Below are 7,484 nucleotides of genomic sequence, written 5' to 3' on the forward strand. Positions count from 1 at the left end.
TTATAAACATCAGGTTTAAAACTAAAAGAGCTTTGAAACACAATGAAAGATGTTTGGAGTTTTATTTGAGTTATTCATTTAAACTTTTGGTCTAAGAGATGCTGATTTGAAACCGTTGTTACATACAGTTACGGCATTTCCTGTTTCTGCCGGAGAGAGGGGAGGCCGTCCCAAAGCTTGCTGCGGTAATTTACTCCCTCCATCTGACAGGAGGCAGCCTCGTTGAGCTGCGAGTGTGGCTACAGACGGAGTTCACTCCATCACGGAGGGGTAGGGTCGAGGGAGTGGTTTGGGATTGGGCCGAAGACTGCTGCTCCGGGGGCGGTGAGTCGGGCGGGAGTAAGCTAGTGTCCACGACGGAGGGTAACGTAACGTCCCCATCAGACCTGTTGCTATTGTCTGCAGTCGGCCTATGCAGTGTTGCTGGCGTTTAAGGATGGTTGCTTTAACCATTTTCACATATTCGTGATTATCCACAGATGTGTGTCACTGCTGTGGAAGCACTTTGGAAATGATGCACGCGCAGTATTGTATTCTATTATTGATTTTATATTATTATATTATAAATCCATGCCCATGCACCCCTGTAGAACCGGGCCTGGAAGAGCCCCATCTTCAGGTGATATTTAGTCAAAGCTTAAGGACATTGCAGTGCAGTTTATTTATAGAGGCACCCGAGCCATAGTCTAGGCAGAGACAATAATCGAAGTAGTCAAGATTCAATACAATACAATCAATACATTACAGCATGATTTTTCCTCTGTATTGCCCTGTTAATCATCTCAAGAAAAAGCCATATGGGTTGTGAAGCCCAATCAATAACATTTGCAAATGACTGGACCTCACTACTGTATGAAAAGTAGAAAAAGGAGCTCCACGTCAACCAGCAAAAGTAAAATTCTGTTAACCAGTGGTGTGAGTAAATAGATATTTTACTTTTAAAAAATAGCAATACCACAAGTAGAAATACTCTGCTACAAAGTATCAAAAATATACCTAACAGAAAAAGAGGAAAGTAAAATTACTCAGTATGCAGAATGGTCCATTTCAGAGTGTATATCCTATACTCGTGTACAGTATGCATTAATCTGTTATACCACCAATATTAAAGCTTGTAAGTGTTTTTCTTTTCTTTTTTTAACTATATCCTCTGCCAGGTCTGAGTCAATTCCAATCTGTATCCATACGTTATGTGTTTATATATTGTGCGTAAATAATCTGTATCTGAAAGATAGTCAAAGGCATGAAATACATGTATTGGAGTAAGAAGTTCAATATGTGCACAGGACCTAAAGAAGGGGAGTATAAAGAAACATATAAGGGGCATACTCAAGTAGCCTAAAATACGAGTAGGCCTACTTCAAAATTACAGATCTTCAGTAAGTGTAGGGGAGACTAGGGACAGTTGTAACACGGGTTGGTTGTAACACCTTCAATATCTCCAATCACAAACAAGCTAGAGCGATGAAACTCACTCTGCACATGCGCAGTTAGAAGGTAAGATCGTTGAGAAAAAAAGGAGCCACGTTTGAATTTCTCGTGTGAGTTATCAGCAAAAGTATGGAAGCCCATTTCCGCCACTTGAAAAAAATTAAATCCCCATGAAATTATGAGATAAAAAAGTCGAAATAATGAGATAGAAAGTCATAATTATGAGATAAAAAAGTCGAAATAATGAGATAAAAAGTCATAATTATGAGATAAGAAGTGCGCATGCGCTGCAGTGGCGCTGTCTTCAAAGGTCCCTTCATCACCTTGCTGCTCTCCACCATGCAAACGGCATCTAGTCCTAAATAAGGTAACTATTACAGGTGACTTTTGTAAATGTTAGATGTTACATATAGCCTATATTGCAGCTAAACTACAACAATGCAGTTCATAGCTTTGACATTACCTGTTATGAATATAATATATATCATATATATGCCTATAGTTTTGTGGTAACGTTCACGGGTTAGAGTTAGAGCAACTCACAGCAGCAGTATGCCTACACTATTGTCATTAGTGGCGTGAACGTTACCACAAAACTATAGGCATATATATTATAGTTCATAACAGGTAATGTCAAAGCTATGAACTGCATTGTTGTAGTTTAGCTGCAATATAGGCTATATGTAACATCTAACATTTACAACATTTACAAAAGAGCAGCAAGGTGATGAAGGGACCTTTAAAGACAGCGCCACTGCAGCGCATGCACACTTCTTATCTCATAATTATGACTTTTTATCTCATTATTTCGACTTTTTTATCTCATAATTATGACTTTTCATGGGGATTTTATTTTTTTCAAGTGGCGGAAATGGGCTTCCATAAAAAGTGTGTTTCTGAGGTAAAATATTAACTACAATGATATGATGTATTTTTTGGATACTGTCTTGAGTTCAAATGTCTAGGAATCCAAACTAGTATTATTAGAATCACTGTTTTGTAAGCTACAAATATAACTAGCTAAATATGGGTCAAGCCAGAGCCATATAATAGAAGAGTTACGACAACGGAAGTCCAAAAACGGTTATCGTCACGTGGTTCATGTAGACGAGGATCGTTCCCCGGAAGTTCATGGCGGGCAATGTGAATGCATTGATAACAGGAGATAGAACTACGATTTTTGGTAATTATTAGTGAATAAAGGTTTTGATTGGCAATATTTATACAACAAATCGATATGTGTATGTATTTACATCAATATGTTTTAAAAAATAAAATAGAATTTGCTAATATTAAGTGATAATATTAGGATTAGTGTGAACAACTAGTTTACATGTTACTAACAGTCCCTTGGTTAAAGAGCCTGTTGCTGTTTATTTATAGCTTTGAATTCTTTCAAACCAATATTATCTTCTTAAACTTGTATGGTAGTCAGGAGCATCACTTTCTAATGTTTATTGATACATTTAGAGGGAGGGGATCTAAAGTAATGCTTTAAAATTCAGATTGGATTCATTTCTACCATTTTCTTAAATTCATGGTAGTTTCAGTAATCCTCTGGTAATTGAGGACACAGGTTATCTAAATGACTAATGTCATCTTTATGGCTTTCAGAAAGGACAGGAGACCGACAGGTGACTATCAAAGGACTAGCAGCAGCAGCAGCAGCAGCATGATGATGATGATGATGATGTTAAATGTGTTGTTTTAGGAACATCCATTGCAAATACATGGAATTCAATAAACATTGAATAGCATATCATGCCGTTTGTCGGTGCATTTTCCTCCGTGTTGTCCTGGTTTGCTGTGCTGCCTCCTAGTCGCCACCATGGTTTGCTGTGCTGCCTGGGGATGCTCCAATCGCTCAGAGAAAGGAGTACGAATGTACGACTTCCCCACTGACACAGAGCGGAGGAAGCAGGAGCAATTTCACGACCAACAGCAAAAAAATATGTGATTTATATACAAACACTGCATTTGCACTTTTTCACAAAACGAAAACCACACCATTGGGAAAGCTTAATGTTTTGTTTAATACAAAAAAAACAGGGAAAGGCTTGAAAAACACAGAGTTGAGACTCAGGGTGCAGGGTGAGGGTCTCAGTGCAGGTATTCAGGCTCCATTGAATCCCCCTCTGGTTCTTGTGCTGAAAGAGGGAGTAACAGACGGGAGAAAGGGTTATACACACCTATATAGCACACCTATTGGATGGGAAATTGCCTTGGGCAGATAAGGTGTGGTCTCTGTTCCCAACTGAAGTTATGGAACTTTATTATTTGTGAGTTTAACAAAGTATGACAAATGGCATCAGTAACAGATGTGATATGAATTTCTATAAAGTTGTCTCACATTCTTGGTCATATTTTATATACAGTATGTAATGAGTATAACATGTCCAGTAAGTATAAAGTGTTTCCTAATACTGTGTATTCAACCACTATGGAATATGTATGTGGGCAGACAAAACTGAGTTGTTCTGTGTGTGAAGTAACCTCAAGTCACTCGTTTGTCAAGACAAAAAAGGGCAAGACTAGGCTGAGAGCAGAGGCTATACCCACCATCTTCGTGCATCGCCCTGTGGTCAAAAAGAGAAGGGCCCCTGCACCACAATTCACCCCGGGACCTGTATCTACAAAGCCCATAGCTCATGATCACAGCGATAGTGTGAAAGGTGACACAGGTATAATAAGTATGAACTCTTAGTAACAAAAGTAATATTTATTATTTGTAAGTGGTATAATATTTTAAATGTTCAAACATTTACAGTGCCATGTCTTCTACTTACATTAGTCTCAAAGATTGAAGGAAGAAGGGAAGGGATCACTGCCCTCCACCTGCCAGCACCCAGCCAGAGGAGCGCAAACAACAAAAACAAGCAAGGTGTCCCGTCATAATAATAATAATAATGGGTTCCATTTATAAAGCACTTCATATTTGAATTCAAATCCTGAAGTGCTATGTGCTAGTGCTAGTGTCATGTACCTGGAAGTTTGGGTTGGCAAAATGGAGTAAGAGAGGGACTTGAAAAACCTTGGTGGCTCTCTACTCATGTTGTTACAGTTGTCTTGGTTACAGCTCTCAAGTTTTTTTTTGTGCCATTTCCACATCTTTAGAAAATATGAAAAAATTGAAGTGAAATCAACCTCTTCTCTGGAGAACAAACTTTGATTTCTCTGTCTTGTGAGTTTGCAGTCTTGCAGTTTTGCTCCTCCACCTGTAACATCACTGCCCCTCCACCTGCCATACAGTAGGTTACTAACAAGATTACTTATATAATACAGTGATCATAGAATACATGTTTAGTATGCTTACTTATATAAAACAGTAGTATTAAACTTACCTTGTGTTTTCACTCTCACTTAAGTCCCTCTCCCTTTGCCATCAATCCAAAATCAGCTGAGCTGCAACATTATACAGACAGGTAATAATCAACAGAATCACAAGGACACAATATGGCTCTGCTAAAAACACTCACTCTTACACGCACCAAAGTTATATTTATCTAATATTTAACTCCCTCCACCCCCGCATACAATCCCGTTTAGAAAACCCTCTTCTATAATTCAACAATGTTGGACCAAATGACATTAAGAGAACGGAATTTACAATTGAAAGGCTGTTCAACGTGTGTTGCTAACTTGCTTCAGTATCCTAGCTTGATCTGTTATCTGTAAACGTTCCCTAAATCTACTAATTTAGGGATAATCCACTGACATCCTTTAATACACATGTTCATTTGAATCAGATGTACTGATAATATCCGCAATAAAAATCTTTAAACTTCTTCTTACCTTTAAAAGTCCGTCACGAATGGTGTATTATGCTGCAACTCTACAGCTCTGCTAGCCTTGGCGCTAACTTCCGGGGAACGATTGAGAGGCTCCACGATCCGCCATTGCTGTAAAAAAGTGGTCCATTGGAGTGAACGGAGATGTCATAACTCTTCTATTATATGGCTCTGGGTCAAGCTAACAACCAGGCAGGTTCACAGGGGGTGGAAGCCAGACTGGTGGTCCTGGGACGGTTGTAACGGGACGGTTGTAACATGGCACTTTTACAATGATGGCTCATTTGCTTGAATGATCAATTGTTTATTCAAGCATACAGTTGTATTGTTGATTGGTGTGCATTGTCCCTGTAGAAATAAACAAAATATAATACTGTACAGTAGGCCTAAAGTGTGTGTGTGTGTGTGTGTGTGTGTGTGTGTGTGTGTGTGTGTGTGTGTGTGTGTGTGTGTGTGTGTGTGTGTGTGTGTGTGTGTGTGTGTGTGTGTGTGTGTGTGTGTGTGTGTGTGTGTGTGTGTGTGTGTGTGTGTGTGTTTACAGTATGCCAAATGTCAGAAAGAGGAAGACAGACAGGGGAGTGCCACTTGCTCTGCTGCAGGGGGCCTCAAATGAAGTTGAGAAGGGCAAATCATTCAGGGAAGTGGCAAAGTCCCTGGATATATGCCATGTCACCCTGTACCGGTTCCATACAAAGAGGCTGAGGTTGGAGAGTCAGGGATCACAAACACCCCCAAGAGTAGGCTACTAGACACCAAAGAAGGTGTTCTCAACAGAGCAGGAGATGATTTTGAGAGACTACCTGATGGAGGCAGCTGATTTGTATTATGGTCTCAGCTCAAAGGAGGTAGGTCTACATCATTAAGGTAGAATAATAGGCTATCTATACTGAACAAAAGAAAAGTAAGTGATCAAATATGTTGAGGCCTAGTGAACAGACAAGTGAAATATTTTCCAATGTATATTCATTTTTCCTCCCCACTGTTCTCACAAACTACAGCCCTTAGATCGCACTGTATACGGGCCACTGAAGAAGCACATCAACAGCCGCTGTGACAACTGGATGAAGACTCATCCAGGATCCACAATGACCATTTACGATCTGCCGGGCATTGTGAAGAGTGCCCTTGCTCATGCTGCAACGCCATCAAATATCCAGGCAGGGTTCGCGTGCACTGGAATTTGGCCTTTTAATAGAGATATTTTCAGTGACATCGACTTTATGCCATCCCAAGTCACAGACCGCCCACCACCAGAGCCTTCTACCAGTGCAGCTCCAACACTAACTGTGGCAGCCTCCTCTCCTCCACTCGCAGCCTCCTCTCCTCCACTCACAGCCTCCTTTCCTCTACTCGGAGCCTGGGACATCATCCTCTGCAACGCCTTTCTCACCCATGTCCATCCGTCCACATCCAAAAGCTGGACCAAGGAAGCAGACCACAAAGGGGAGAAAAAGAAGAGAAACCGCTGTCCTCACAGACACTCCTATGAAAAATCTACTCGAGGCTGAGAAAAAAAGATCTAATGCAAAGAAGTCTAAAGCAAAGACAAAAATCTATTTCTGCAACAAAAAAAAGCCCAACAAGAAGCAGAAGATGCAGGACTCATCTGATGAAGATGAGGCCCAATACTGCATTGTGTGCCTGGAGAGCTACTCCAGGTCCAAGGAGATCTGGCTGCAGTGTTGCTCCTGTAAAGCCTGGGCACACAAGGACTGCACAGATGGAAGTGCCTTTTACACCTGCCACAACTGTGAATCTGATTAATTCTGGTGTTCTGTTTTAAGTTCTGTTCATTGTTCATTATTTGATGGAGGATGTGTGAAACCTTGAAACCCCATTAAAATCTTGTTATCTAATTTGACAGCTTTCCCCTATTTTTTGTCATGTAGTGTGAAAAAAGGTAACCGTTATTAACATGTTACAACCGTGCCTGGCATGTGCTACAACTGTTCCTGTACACAAGGACAGTTGTAACAGTTGAGTTTTAAAAAAAAAATACATTTTCCAACCTGTACTTATTTCATAAAAACATCTTAAATACATTGTTTCAGTAGCTGACATATTGATAATGTATAATATAGCAAAATGGCTATCCTATTGTAAATGGTTTTTTACTTATTGGGGAAAAACCCAAAAAGTGTTGCAACTGTCCCATGGTCTCCCCTACTTAGTTACCTTCTATCAGTCATAGACACTTTCAAGCTTGATACTTGAATCTGTGCTTTAGCAACCTGCATTTTAAAGAGGACTTTTAAACCCTGTTAA

The 7,484-nt window shown here is 40.0% G+C and overlaps 1 long non-coding RNA gene across 1 annotated transcript; it reads right to left on the reverse strand.

Moving 5' to 3' along the window:
* Window positions 1-3,445: 3,445 nt before the first annotated feature.
* Window positions 3,446-4,316, reverse strand: LOC139434600 (uncharacterized). The gene is made up of 2 exons (XR_011643925.1): window positions 4,218-4,316; window positions 3,446-3,578 (listed from the first exon to the last, which is right to left on the reverse strand). It is a non-coding gene; the product is annotated as an uncharacterized lncRNA (long non-coding RNA).
* Window positions 4,317-7,484: the final 3,168 nt, after the last annotated feature.

This window comes from Pseudochaenichthys georgianus, chromosome 10, assembly GCF_902827115.2.
Source record: "Pseudochaenichthys georgianus chromosome 10, fPseGeo1.2, whole genome shotgun sequence".
Taxonomy (NCBI): Eukaryota; Metazoa; Chordata; class Actinopteri; order Perciformes; family Channichthyidae; genus Pseudochaenichthys; species Pseudochaenichthys georgianus.